The following is a 16,003-nucleotide window of genomic DNA, read 5'->3' on the forward strand; positions in this document are numbered from 1 at the left end:
TGAACCACATGAAGACCACCGCTGGTTTTCCAGGATCAGATAAGCACTGCAAGGTGACACTGTCGCCGTTAAAGTATTCAGATCTATTGCCCTGGTACTCACGTCCATCTACAAACTGATTACACACGGGGTATTGGTCTCTTGGAATGACATTGATCGTGACTTCTACCTCGTTAGATGCAACAACAAGACTACCGTCTGCATTCAAAACTCTGCACTGATATCGACCGCTATCTTGAAATGCATGTTGGTATGAAAATAGGACAATGTACAAGTTCAACTTTGGATTTCCTACAATGCTGTACCGCTGAGGGTCTATCAAATCACTCTGAAGTAATGTGCTATTTTCACTTATCTGACGGTCGTTCTTGAACCATGCCACCTTTTGACCATCTCCTATGTTATCTACCTGGCAGGTTAGGTAGACAGTGATCAAGGGAGTGTTTGCGGCCGATCCAAAGTCCAGCGTTTCAGAATAGCTGCTTGGCGATACGTCGACGGACGGTGTGCATTTGACTGACACAAGTGTTAAACCCCAGATTATACACACGGTCCATGTGTAACAGGTAGGGAACTCAGAACTCATCACAAATGACCTTGTCAGTATCCAGCCAGAAGAACATGTGCAATATAATCCACATATGTACACGAGATCTTGCTTTCGGAACTCTGACAATGAAGTCAACGCCAAGTATTGGAGGTAAATGACAGCATGCAAGCCTTAGTGCCGCTTGCATGAGGAACAATACTCTATCTACTTTTACCTCTGTGACCCGGTTGGCCGCATTTCCCAGTCACTCAGTGCTGATCAGTAGAGCGAACAAATATAGAGTTGCCAGTGGTCCACACAATGAACAGGAGCGTTTTGTCGATTCGAAATTGTGTATCATAATCCTCTTCAAACATTCCATTGATCGTCTGAACTACCTCTGTTGACGAACCTACAATACATACTTTCATTTCAATACAAAAGCGATTATTTGCATATGTGTAAGATATTGTAGACCCAGAGTACGAGCCATGGACTATTGGTTTATTTTCTATGTTTCAGTGACAGTTAGTTGAATTATTCTACATGTGGGAGGAATTGCAGTGATAAACAATGTGATATTGCAATTTTAGGGCTGAAAGTTTCGTGCGTCTTGACACAGGAACAGGGCAGTCCCGCCGACGTTCTTTTCATCTATATCTATTTCAGAAGATTATTTTTCTGACAGGAAAATTTGTGCAGAGGGAGTCGTGGCCTATCTGAATATAGGCCTAATACAATTAACACAATAATCAGTGAATTGTGACGCTACAATTTAACATCGAAACCATCATCTGTTGTAAGGAAATGCATTGATCTTTCCTCAATTTTAGAGTTATCAGGTTGATAATGCCCACCATATTCTGGATACAATTAAAAATGGCTCCAAAATCTCTAAAATTATTACCCAATTTAAAACCTATTTCATGTATTGTTATCTCAAGTTCACGATTTTCAATTACTCTCCCAGGGGTTCATGATATGTAAGTAGAAAACCTCGAAATGCGGCCAAGCACAGTGTGGCCGGTGGTTCCGATCGACCTGATACGTAATATTTTTGTAGTGAAGGTTCATTAGCATGTCATTATACAGCTCAGACGCATAAAAAACCTGATTATAGTCTTCTGTCTTGTCTCCTGAGAAAATCCCTACAAATGAAATATCTTGCAGTTGTTTTACCTCCACCACAGACCGGCCACAATATCTACCGACAGTGTTTTTCGCACGCCAATATTTACTAAAACGTTTGGTTGCGCAACGTAAGGAAATGATCTCATTATTTCCTGGCAATAATGTTCTCATTTATTTTTATCAATTTAGATCATTTACATCCTAAGAAAATCGACATCATACAGCATTTACGTACACGTATGTTTGTATTCTATTTTTTTCATCTTCGGTGTTCGATTTAGTACACAGAATTGATTGGTATTCACTTCAGATCTCTTAAATTCTCGAATTGAACATTGAATAGAAAATTTTGAATCTTCCATCCTACTTTCAATCGTTTTCCATGCTAATTTTCTGGATAATAGAACATCAATATTATCCAGTGGAATGTATACGTAGAAAGCACTTTTTCATTGTCCAGAAATCTCCTTGAAATTAAGTTTTAGAACTCTGTGTGAAGTTGACAGGGGAGATTTGCTTTGCGCCTGGTTGAAAAATGGAATTTGCTTTAAAATGCATTTATATTGGTCAAAAGTTATTTTGGTGCCAAAGTCTTCCAACTCCCTCAGCACCAGTAATTCACCTTTTAGTGACATCACCTTGTTCGTTTTCATAAAGAGCAGTTAATAATATACACATATCGACCGGCCATGAAGGTAACAGCATACGTATTTCGCCCGAGGGCCGGAGAGTCGCCCGAAAACAGTTTTATCGACTCTCAGGCCCGGGAGATGTATGATGTTACTCGAATCACAGGTGCCAGAAGTTGACAGTGTAGTATACATAGAGAGAGGGGCTTCTCTCTATGTACACTACACTGGCAACTCCATGCACCTGTGACCCGTATATGGCCAGTCAACATGTGTTTTGTTTATACACACATCATTTAATTTTCACGAAAAAAATATCGACAAGTTTCACAGGTATCATCATTCATTTTGTCTAGATTGTGCCCTTTCGTACAGAACTTTCAAATATCCCCAGTCAACAGTTATTCAGAGCACTTACACTGCCATGCAGATAAGAATGGACAGTGAAATTGATCTAAATGATATCACACTTGTCTGATTGGTTTAAATTTGTAAAGTTGTTCCAAACTTGCCTCAGAAGTTGCACTGACTTGTTGTAATTGCGGTGAAAATCAAAGAGCTTTTATGAACCCAAAATAAACACCCACAAGGGAGTACCCTTTGCAGGGTACTTTACATACACATAATCGCATTACATTACATGTAATATATACCACCGCTTTAAGTTAAATTGTATCACAGCAGAGTCAGAGTCTAGTTGTCATTTAGACTCTTAATTGTTGCTTTTGCATTGAATGAAGTTCTTTGGCAAAATATGATCCGCGGGAAAAGAGGTGTACATGCGCAAGAAGCTGATTGTGAGAAAGTTGTCGAAATGTACGGGGATGGAAAGTCAGGAAATCTTTACCCTACACACAGAGACACTAATCAGTTCCTACAGGCTGATAGGCTTTGTTGCTCTTTTGACAAATCGCAACAGTGAGTTTGGACGAGATGTTTACATGTAGGGAGCGTTCACTTATTATGGCCGGGGTTGGGATGGCAAATTCTTCCTGCGAATCAGTCAATATAAGTGAACCCTCCTACCCATTGCACCAAAAGATTGATGACCCCATTTAAGATGACAAAATTCATTTTGTACTTGATTAGAATATGATGGTTAAAGGTGCATATTATGTGTACAACAAAAAATCTGATTTTTGAATTTCACTGAAAATGTTCAGCCACTATGCATGGCAGTCTATGAGGAACTATGAATAATTTTTCCCTGTACAAAACAAGCTAAATCTGTGTATCTATAGACATTTGATGATTCATTTTAATGTACTTGATTAGATTAGGGTGGTTGCAAGTGGATGTGTGTGCCAGAATTTGGATTTTGGAATGTCACCGAAATTTTGATTCCACTATACATGTTAGTCTATGACGAACACTATAAATAAGTTTTTTTCCAATACAAAGGTAGGTACACGGTTGTCTACGAGGAAACTATGAATAATTTTTTACAATGCTAAACTAACTTAATCTGTGCTTTTATAAGTGTTTGAAAATTGATATAAATGTACTTGATTCAAAGAAGGTATTTGACAGTTCAGACGTGGACAACAAATTTGATATTGGAATTTCACCTTACTGTTAAATATTTTCCCTGACAAAACTTGCTATATCTCTAATATGTAATTAATAGGAATTGTTCATTGCCTTGAGTGAGCTTGATTTACAATTAGACAAGCCCCAGAGTTGACAAGTCAAGATGTTCATGTGACAGATAATTATACTTTTGTTCGGATTTACAGTTAAATGACTTCAGAGAACGAAATAAAGCAGCGATTCTTTTTTTATCTCCCAGAATATTCTCAAGACTGAAACTGCTTATTGACGGGACGGATTCTTATGAAAATTAAGTGATCCCCCCTCTGAGCTGTTTGAAAATTACACGACCCCCCCCCCCCCTTTGTTGTTTCAAATTTAAGGTGACACCCCCTGCATTTTGCTGGCCCACCCCCAGCCGTAATAACTGAACGCTCCCTTAAAACACTAAGCAGAACACTCTTCTGTAACTTCAATAAAACATTATCCCCTTTGAAGTTGTGAGGGTAAGCGTATTTGAGTGATCAATAAATCTGCTCGAAATATAGCTGAGCCACACTTTGTAAAATAACAAGTGTATGTATAATTCCTAAAAACTGCTATTAGAGGAAGCATAAGTCCACAATAATATCGCTGAAATGTGGCGCGACCATTTTGCGGGCCTAATGTCATCTGTTACCGACAATAGTAGTGAATCCTATGTTATGAATGGTATCTCAGGAGTTGATGTTAACAAAAACATGATTTTCAGGGCAGACGAGATTGTTACGTGTGTCAGTAATCTAGCTTTTGGAAGAGCAGTAGGGTCCGATGGTATTTCTGCTGAGCATTTGAAAACTGCTGACAGACATCTTCACCTGTTGCTGTCAATTTTATTTACAAGTGTTCATATTTGCCATCTCGCATGTTAGATACAATCTTAATTCCACTGTCAAGGATAAAACTGGTGATGTTACATTTACTGGCAATTATCGCCCAATTGCTATTGCTACTGTGATTTCTAAGCTTTATGAATTTTTGTTGCTTTACATATGTGAATCATATCTTGATACCAGTGATCATCAATTTGGTTTTAAGACCCACCATCCTACAGACATGTGTGTTTTTCTTCTGAAAGAGACCATAGACTTTTACAAACGTCATAACAGTCAAGTTTTCTTGCGCTTTTTAGATGCCACAAAGGCGTTTGACAGAGTCAATAATTGGACTCTGTTTCGTAAGTTACTCGACAGGAATGTTCGTCTGTATATGTTAGAATCATAATATGTTGGTACCGAAACCAAGAATTTCATGTCAGATGGGGCTCTGTCATCTCTGAAGCCTTTCATGTTTACAATGGTGTTAAACAAGGAGGTGTATTATCCCTCTTTTATTTAATATATGCATTGAAACTTAGGGAGCCTTCAATTATTATGGCCGCGGGTGGGCCGGCAAAATCCAGGGGGGTCACCTCAAATTTGAAAACTGCAAAGGAGTGGGGTCATGTATTTTTCAAACAGCTCAGAGGGGGGTCACTTAATTTTCATAAGTATCCGTCCCGTCAAAAAGCAGTTTCAGTGTTCAGAAATATTCTGGGAGATAAAAATGATGCGTTGCATGATTTCATTCTCTGAAGTTATTGAAATGTAAATCTGAACAAAAGTATAATTATCTGTCACATGAACATCTTGACTTGGCAACTCTGAGGCTTGTCTTATTGTAAATCGAGCTCACTGAGGGCAATGAACAATTCCTATTACTTACATATTAGAGATATAGCAAGTTTTGTCAGGGAAATTATTTAATAGTTACCTGTACTGAGACTACCAGTACCATGAAAAGTTAAATAATACTTTTAGGTGAAATTCCAATATCATAATTGTTGTCCACATCTGAACTTTCAAATACCCTATTTGAATCTAGTACATTTGTATCAATTATCAAACACCTATAAAAGCACAAATCAATTTAGTTTAGTATTGTAAAGAAATTATGCTTAGTTTTCTCATAGACTCCAATGTATAGTGAATCAACATTTCGGTGAAATTCCAAAAATCCAATTTCTTGCGCACATATCAACCTTTAACCATCCTAGGCTAACTAAGTACTATAAAATAAATCATCAATGTCTATAAATACACAGATTTTGATAGTTGTATTGGAAAAAAATTATTCATAGTTTCCTCATAGACTCCCATGTACAGTGAATCTACATTTTGGTAAAATTCCAAAATCCAATTTCTGGCGAACACATCCATTTCTTATCACCCTAGTCTAATCAAGTACATTAATATTAATAATCGAGAGTACATAAATACACAGGTTTACCTATTTTTGTATTGGAAAAAAATTATTCATACTTTCATCATAGACTCCCATGTATAGTGGATGATCATTTTCAGTGAAATTTCATAATCAGATTTCTTGTACACATAATATGCACCTTGAACCATCATATTCTAATCAAGTACAATTATGTTAATTATTGAACGTCTGTATATGCACAAGTATAGCAAGTTTTTCATTGGAAAAAAATATTCACAATTTTATCATTGACTCCCATGTATAGTGGGATGAACATTTTTGGTGAAATTCTAAGTCAAACTTTTTGTCCACATACCAGTTGTAACAACCCTATTTCATTTAAGTACATTTATGTAAATTATCAAATATCTATAAATGCATAGATATGGTTTTGCATTGAAAAAGTATTACATAGTTTTCTCATACATTACCATGTATAGTGAATCAACATTATCAACAGCTGATTTTCAATTAAATCCAAATATCACACACACGCTTGCGCAAAAATATTGCGATCCACCTGTAATTTCTGTCCAACCCCTTTGAGGGGTAATTTCAAAATTATAGCAAGTCAGAAGGGGAAATCTGAGCATTAACACCTTGTGAGTTTGTAAGGAAGGTCATTTGAAAAAATCTAAGATTTTTTTTGGATTCTATCGCTCCATACCCCCGAGGTGTTTGTGTGTGCAGCTTTACTCAAGCAATGTGGGGGGGGGGGGGGTCATGAAATTTTTGTCATCTTAAAAGGGGGGTCATCAATTTTTTGGTACAATGGGTAGGGGAATTCACTTATTTTGACTGATGCGCAGGAAGAATTTGCCGGCCCACCCCCGGCCATAATAACTGAACGCTCCCTTAAGAAACTTGCTATGTAAAACTAAAATAGGCTGTCACATTGCGGGACATTGTCTTAACCATTTGATGTATGCTAACGATATAGTCTTTATTTGTCCCTCTGTTAAAGGTCTGAATAGAAATTAAAAACTTGTAGTAATTATACATCTTCACACGATATTGTCTTTAATGCAAATAAGTCAATTTGTATATTTGTAATGCCAAAGCAATGCGGAATCACTCGCATTCCTCATGTGTATTTAAATGGCTCACTGCTTACTTTTGTAAAGAAACATTTGTACCTTGGGATTATGTTAAATAATTTAGGAAATGATGACAGATGAGGAGTTTCTATACAAGTGCCAACTCTTTGATTAGGACTTTCTATAAATGTTCTTCTTCAGTTAAAATATGTATTTTTAAGGCATATTGTTCTGCTCTGTATTGTTCCCATCTTTGGAGTACATACACTGAGAAATGTATCAATGATGTCAGAGTTTCATAAAATAACGCTTTTAGAATATTGTTGGGTATTAGACACCGACTGAGTATTTCAGAAACCTTTGTCAGTCATTGCATCATGATATTTCAAAATAAACAATGGATGGCCTGTTTCTAATTTCTATGTTCATTTGATGGAAAGCGAAAATCATCTCATCGCAGCAGCTTTATCTTTTGATATTATTCGACACAGCAACTTTTGGCACAAGATTTTCTCAGACTGTTTTTAAACTTTATGTACTTGTGTTCCAAGTGACGAGTATGTCTTGTTTGTTTTATTTCCTAGTTAAGTTTTTTTTGTTTTTTTCCTCTGGTTTTATGAGCACGTTCTCGAATTAAAGAATAAATAAAAAAATTAATTAAAAAGAAATAAAAAATTAAGTACAAAATTGTCTTCCTTTTATGTAAACTTCTCCTGGCGGATACACGTTTCTTCTTCGATGTTTGAATTCACAATGGTATCTTCGTAATTTTCTTAAAACACAAGAAATCCACCCCCCCCCCAGAAAATATAAAGAAACAGAGTCATTATATATATACAACAACAATCAAATGAAAATAAATACTTGTCCAATCAGAACGAAACGTTGGCGTGACTGACAGGCTGATAGAATATTATGTAAAATAAGCTGTACCGAATGCGACATTTTAGAAGTGTGAAACCCATTCGGAATCATCTAATCAGTTTTTGTCAAATACTTCATCCGAAAAGGTCACAAAAGTAAAGTATGACCACGGCGATGAAAGAAGGGTGACGACCAGCAAAATTTCATCATTGGAATGATTGCTTGAAATAAGTTTATTAATAACACGAGGCATATATGCTATAAATCTTTCAGTCATTTCGATATGAATGTCTTGCTGGTCTGCTGTTGATTACTTGCTTGTTTGTTTACTGTTTTATCTTTGCTGCGTTTTTGCTGATTTTTATATCTCTTGTTCTATCTTCGTTTACTGATCTGTTCTACTTCTAGTTTCTTTTTCCCCAAACATTGCTGAGAGACTTAATCACTCTTGAAATTTCAGTGAAAAGTATGATATTGTCTTGCCTTTAAAACTTGTTTCTAGACCGGCTCATACACGAAAAGTAACTATACCGAGAGTGCGCAGATCACGCGGAAGTAAAAGTAAAATAACTAGACAGACTATCGTTGTCAAAGTCGCTGAAGACACGTACCCATTACTCTCAGGTGTTTTCAGAACTTTCAATCAAACTGCCTAACTTTGTGGCTCGACAAAGTCATTGGCGATGGCTTCTGAATACTCTACCTTTTGTACATGGATCGTGTGTATAATCTGGGGTTTGACTCTGGTGTCAGTCAAGTCAACACTGTCCATCGACGTATCGCCAAAGAGCTATTCTGAAACGCTGTACTTTGGATCGGTCGCAAACACTTCCTTGATCACTGTCTACCTAACCTGCCAAGTGGATAACATAGGACATGGTCAAAAGGTCGCATGGTTCAAGAACGACCGTCAGATAAGTGAAAATAGCACATTACTTCAGAGTGATTTGATAGACCCTCAGCGGTACAGCATTGTAGGAAATCCAAAGTTGAACTTGTACATTGTCCTATTTTCATACCAACATGCATTTCAAGATAGCGGTCGATATCAGTGCAGAGTTTTGAATGCAGACGGTAGTCTTGTTGTTGCATCTAACGAGGTAGAAGTCACGATCAATGTCATTCCAAGAGACCAATACCCCGTGTGTAATCAGTTTGTTGATGGACGTCAGTACCAGGGCAATAGATCCGAATACTTTAACAGGGACAGTGTCACCTTGCAGTGCTTATCTGATCCTGGAAAACCAGGGGTGGTGTTCATGTGGTTCAGAAACGATACGGTAACACCCTTAATCACCAAGGCATACACATACACAGATTTTTATCAAAGTCTTAACTTCACTTTAGATTTATCAACAGAAGAGACGGGTACTAAATTCATCTGTCAGCTATCACAGCCAGGCCAGATGAACAGAAACTGTACCATAGGACCTATCACTATTTATGACGAACCAACCATCAACATCTACCCGGAAGTAACTCGAATAAGTTCAACAAAACAAGTTGTCACTTTTACCTGCAATGTTGAAACAAGTGATCCAAGCATTAAAAATTACCATTGGAATGTGGAAAACATTGGAAATGGCAGTGAGTTCGCTCTACATCAAGTTGACTACATGTTTGGTAACAAAACTATTGATTTTTCAAGATTTCAGAGTACTGACAATGGGGAGTACAATGTCATATGCAATGTGGATTATGGATTTAGTTCCCGTAATGCATCAGCACGTTTGGTCATCAATATTGTAGCTTTGCCAACAACAAACTCTCTAGGAGAATCAACAACATCAATGTCAACTCTGCAGATTGGTGTGTTGCCAATTACGATGTCAATGCAGACAACGATACATAAACAACAACCACGTGCAACGAGTCTGAATAGTGAATACACCAAAACAACTGCAACACTAACTTCATCCAGTGAGAGCACAGACGCTAGTGTGATAATCATTGCTTCTACTGTCGGTGGACTTGGCTTTTTGTTAATTCTGACTATTGCCATACTAGCGTTGTGTATCTCAAAATATAGAAAAACGAACCAACAGACTAGAAATTCCGAAATAGTATTGAACCAGCACATTGAGGTTAACGTAATTGCACATCCATCGCAGGAAAACCAAACTTTACATTTACGTGAGAATATAGCATATGACAGCGTCGATGACCAGAGTGAAAGCAAAAACATTTACTTAGAAGACAACATTGCCTACGAAAGTACCCAGAACACGCGTAATGATGAAAGTGCTGACAACGGGAGGCAAGTCCAATCTTTGCAGTCACTCGAAAACATAGCATATGAAAGCGCAGACGACCATGGTCAAGACCAAGATCCGTATTCACGTGACAACATAGCATACGAAGGGGTCGATGACTTAGATAACAACCGAAATTCGACATTTCCCGAGAATTCTGCATGCAGTGGAGCTGATGACCCGGAAAATCATCAAACTTCACATTTACTTGAAAACGTGGCATATGAAAGTGTTGACAACAATGGCAAGGACCAGACAACATTCTCACGTGAGAACATAGCATACGAAAGCGCCGATGATATGGTGAACAACCGAAATTCAAAGTTTGGCGATAATATAGCGTTCGAAGGCGCTGGTATCCAAGGGAATGATCATACTCATTTAGTGGACAATGTGGCATATGAAAGTGTTGATACACATAGTGAGGACCAGACCCAGTATTTACGTGACAACGAAACACACGAAACAGCTGATAGCTTTTTCGACGACCGAACTGCGAATCTACGCGACAATATAGCATACGAAAGCGCCGATAATATTTCGGCGAAAGATACGGCCTACGCCGAGGGCAATTTGTATGAGACACTTGAAAAGAAAGTCAGGCCCACTCCTGATGGAAATAAAGAAGACGGAAATAAAAATGTTGACAGACCAGTCGGGTCAAACAACAAAGGTGGACAATTGAGAGAGGTCGGGGGTCAGGAGAGTGCAAGTGGCCGACGGCTAACAACCGAACGAAGTTCCGTAGCGGGGAATACAACAAACAAAACACTTGACGAAATGTATGCAAAGCCAACAAAAAGAGGCCGAGTACTACTCACCTCTAGACAACATCTAGCTGCGATCATAGTTGACTCTTGCAAGGACAGCGTTCGGCTCACTGGCCCCTTTTGGCTAATATCTCATGAATCAAATTCACTTGTTGGCTGCAATTCCGCTCTGGGCCTACGCGCCCCATAGACGTGTGTATATTAAACACGTAAAACGAAGCATTAGAAAGAGGCCTCTCTTTCTAATGCTTCCAAAGGCAGTCGCCGTGTATCTTTTTCATTCTATGCGTCGTGATCAAAAATTATTTGCGTTTACCACAAATGTAGGCCTTTAATAAATACTTAAAGTACAAGACTGTTCTAAATCTTTGCCAAACCTCTTTACATGAAGTCCAGCTGTTGGTTCAGACTTTTACCCCTCCACCACATAAAAGTCGTAAAAGTCAAAATAATCCCGTAAAATGCAGAAATCCCGTCTGAAAACACCTCAACTATGGACCCACAGGTATGTGAAATCACACCTTCCGACATTTTTTACTGGCCTAAGCTTTCCGAAGTGGGCCAGCTGTCTGTTAATATGAGTATTTTTGTTGAATTTCAGAGAATGATTTTCAGGGAAAAACAATATGAGTAGGTGAGATAACAAATCGTGTATATTCAGAATTATAACTAACAAAAAAGTAATAATTTATATGAAATCACCAGTGTTATTTATTATACTCAGGAATAACTCATGGAGTCGTGGTCCTCAGGTTACAAAATATATCCACCGTCGCTTCATGTGGACGAATGTCATACCAAGTTTGTAAAATTTGAATTTACTTGTCGTGATTTCGAACGGCATGTTGTGTAGTTATACCTTACTCGAAGTATTTTTTGCATTTGTCCTATTTTCGAGGAGAATTATATGTGTACAAATTGTATAGTACTTGTTATATGCAAATTATTTAACAGGTCGTCACAGGTCGCAAACACCCATTCGTTATTTGAAACTCTTTGATATGCAAATTCATATTTACAAAACACAACAGCTTTGCCTAGCCGTAACCTTTATGCAGAAATACTTGTATATTACGCTAGTGGGGTTTCATCAACTAAAAATTCACTCATTTTGTTTTCTCCTTAATAGCTCTATTTTTTGTATATTTTTTGTCTATTTTTTCAGTATAATACGTGCAAAAGTGCGCGTTTGGAACGTGCCAGCGATAGCAACCACGCGCGCTTTGAATCCTTCGGTATCGCCTTAATAGTATACGTACTTCGAATTTCTACAAGAACAAAGAAATGTGCATATTCCAAAAACCTGATGAATTTTAATCTGAAGTTATCGTTTAACCAGGGGAGTAACTCTGTATACCATTTACATAATTGGTTAATATCTATATGTCATCATTAATGGAAAAAAATAGTTAGCCTTTTTCTTTTGTATATATCAAGTTCAACTACTCTTCTCATCACTTATTAATTGAAACAGATAGAAAATTGAAAAGTGATGTACATGGGCGAATATGTTTGTTAAACACTGATAGGAATGAGGTTGAAAACAAATGCCACTTTGTTTTACCGTGTAACTTTTCTGATAGTTTAAAGGGATACAGTCGTCGGAACTGCGCTCAAAGGTCGTATGGGACCCATACGACCAATGTAAACACTTAATTCCAGGTACGATGGCGATTCTTGAAAGTTAAAACATGCCTATCATAATCTACATGGTATAATTTGAACGTTGCAGCTATGATAATGAGGTGCATCTAGATATCGTGAAAATAATTAGTTTGTAAACAAGAAACTCGGACAGGCGCAGTTCCACGACTGTTTCCCTTTAAGGTTGAAGTATATTCACCGATATTATTTCAATCCGCTGAGAAAGAGAATATTTATCTCTGTGATGAAATCAACTAATCCACATGTAATTCAGCGACTAGCATACATAAAATATACATCCGTGCTATGAAATTAAGTATTTAGAGATAGGTGAATTCTGAGAAAGTGGGTAAGTGTTTGTACTATTTAACTGTCAATTTATGTGCTTTCCTTCATTGTAATGTTAGAGTGTATAGGGCAGATTGTCTTAACTCACTGCATGTAGACGTTACATACAGTATTTAATACGCAATACTGAAAGGTACAATTTCTGTGAAAGAAAGCCAGCAGGACAGACTCTATGATTATCGTGACGCTGCAGACTGCAGACTAGGTCTACTGTGGCTTTTGATGGTCACTCCAGTAAACATTTATTTGTTAGAAAAACATAACAGTGGAGGCTTTGGTTTTGGAAGAGACATATATACATCTTTAATCGATGAGAAGAAAAATTATGCAATACAAGATACAATACAAGATACAATTACAGTAACATTTAATTTCGTTGTGATGGTCAAATAGTATATCTTTCCGGTAGTTATGAGAAACTCATGTTGTTTAATGTTTAATATTCATGTTTTCTGTCTGTAAGCGGGGCTTAGGGTTTATATTGCTAGCGTCCTTTCAACAGATTTCAAGTTTTAAAAGATGGTTATTATTTTACTGATCTCTAACATAATGCGAGATTTACAACTACAATTTCTAAAACCGACAACTTATAATGCTAAGAGTAAAAGTTTTTATTCAACGTTTGCAACAAATCGCTAGAGCGCCCGTAGGCCTGACATTCACTTCCAACTACACAACAACTTATGCATTTTATGTCGTGTACAGTTTTAGTCTTGTCTGTAGTTCGTCCGTTTCGAAACTACCTCTATTACGGATTCACAGACCTGACGCGGGTAGACACATTCTGAGCAGCACATTCTGTTACCTCACCGATATGTAAGCTTTCACATTTAAAAATCGCACAGTTATAGTAAACTCATCATCTAACCCAATTTACTGTTTCTATGTGTGTTTCGTTCAAGTAACTACCATCCCTTGTCATAAGCTTGGGCGCTACTGGTTAGTCAACTGTGCCTTGTGACTACAGATCCTAATCGTTACGAATTCTACAGAGGTTGACATAGTGATTTTCCAACAAAGTGAGTTTAGTTTTCAAAGGAGTAAAAGTTTTCTTCATGTACTGATCGATATCAAACGTTTTAGAAATTTGATGCGTGGGGGAATTTTTACCTCGCGTGCGCATGCGCGCAGCGAGGTTATGGTTTAGGCGTTTCTGTGTGTGTGTGTCTGTCTGTCTGTCTGTTAGCACGATATCTCAAAAACGGCTTGGCAGATTCCGATCACATTTCGCACACAATTGTTCTTCAAATTTGCAAGAACTGATTAGTTTTGGGTGGTTGTGCTTTGCGAATTTATCAAGTTATGAGTAAAAGAAATTTGTGGCCTGTATAAGTCTATGGGAGCTAAATAATAAGTATGTTTGAGGGCGCTATACTAAAATTTTACACAAAGTTATTTCTGAATTAGTCACTCGGTCGCGCTGATCGCTAATCTTGAGTTTTGACTGTTGATGTCGTCGTGTCGACGTTTGACTTTAAGAATCGTGTGGGTTACTCTGGACATAGCGAACCAAAAGCTAGATTATCGAAGGTAAGCGTCATAATATTTGATCAATGCATTTTCTCTGAGAATGAGATGTAGAGTGACACTTTTCAATCTTGTGTGTGTGTCAGCGAATTTATATTCCGGCATGGTTCCGCTGAGATCAGCATAATATTATGGCGACGTATTGACAGTCTGTGTCTTTTAAGTTGCTTTTCAAGATTGTATTAGCTACAGAACCAACAATGACAAATTTTTCATGAGATTTCCATGTTGGCATTGATGTTAAATCAGCAGCAGTAGGCTAGCTCCTGCGTACAATAGGTCTGCGTTTCCCGGCGGTACGGTGGTAGGCCGACGGCTTGTACCACACTGTCCACAGGACACCACGTGGTAGAGGCCGTGTGCACAACCTGTACGCAGAGCTTCGAATACACTAGACAGAGTTCGTGTTTCCGTAAATTAGGCATTGAACTTGACAATATAGGCAATAACCAGAATCATCGACCATCGCCTGACAAGTGCACCATAGTCAGCTGTACATGAGTTGCGTGGCGTGGTGGGCAGGTTCCCATGGGTATTTATTTTTTTGAAACGCGTACTTCAAAGGTCACGAACTCATTTTGTTGCTGCACGGCGCGGCACAGATGATTGTATCGTTTTTGGGCGCATTGAGATACTGTGAAGTAGGTCAACTCGTTCTACATGGCAATTTTATGTGAAATATGCAGAATGTATACGCAAACGCGACCTCTGCCAGTCAAGAGCCTGCTCAGCCATTTGCACTTGCATCGACAGATATTGTTGGATCATAATTTTTCAAATGGTTTCTCTTCTTTTTTTCATTGCGTAATACAGTGGGGATAATGTCAAATTTAGATAGATTGGATTAATTTCGGGAATAAAAACAATGTAATGTAAATGATTTGTAAAAGTTTTAATTCTGTAAATTTTCCAATGTTTATAAGCTGATTTTGCTTTTATTTATTTTTTTTGGCATACATTTGGTATACCAATGTGTGCTTATAGTATGACACGGCGTCCGTCATCTGTATGTATGTATGTCTGTATGTATGTTTTATTTACGCCATCATTATTTTATCTTTGTCATAGGCACAGTTCACAGCAACCTTACAACCATCTAAAGACTGTGCAAGTGAAATTGATACAGAGTTGCTCCCCAGTATAAATTGGCGTCGGCAGTAAGTTCAGGTAAGTGTTTCAGTTTTGATCACGTGTGAATTTCTTGTTCCTTGAACGTGCACTAAGTATTTCTAATACTGCATGTGTATGTGTACAATATGACATCTTCATATTTTTACCTAAATGGAATTAAGTCAAATAGGAGCAAATTTGTACATGTTTGGTTTTGGAGGAAGTTTTGCTGTTATTGGTCAAAAATAATTTTCTGTTGAAACCACTTGTCTGATTACTGTGAAATTTGGTATATAGGATCCTTGAGTAAAATTTGATGAACTTCTGGAAAATTTGCATATTTGTCTTT

General features: G+C 37.6%; 1 protein-coding gene across 1 annotated transcript in view; it reads left to right on the forward strand.

The window, feature by feature from the left end:
* The window catches only part of LOC139142348 (uncharacterized), a 59,114-nt gene extending 46,015 nt beyond the window's left edge, over nt 1-13,099 (forward strand). The window contains exon 2 of the mRNA XM_070712261.1: nt 12,853-13,099. The gene's annotated coding sequence lies outside the window, so the exon portion shown is untranslated. The remainder of the gene's footprint in view (nt 1-12,852) is intronic.
* The last annotated feature ends 2,904 nt before the right edge of the window (nt 13,100-16,003 follow it).

The sequence above is a fragment of the Ptychodera flava genome, chromosome 10 (genome assembly GCF_041260155.1).
Source record: "Ptychodera flava strain L36383 chromosome 10, AS_Pfla_20210202, whole genome shotgun sequence".
NCBI lineage: Eukaryota > Metazoa > Hemichordata > Enteropneusta > Ptychoderidae > Ptychodera > Ptychodera flava.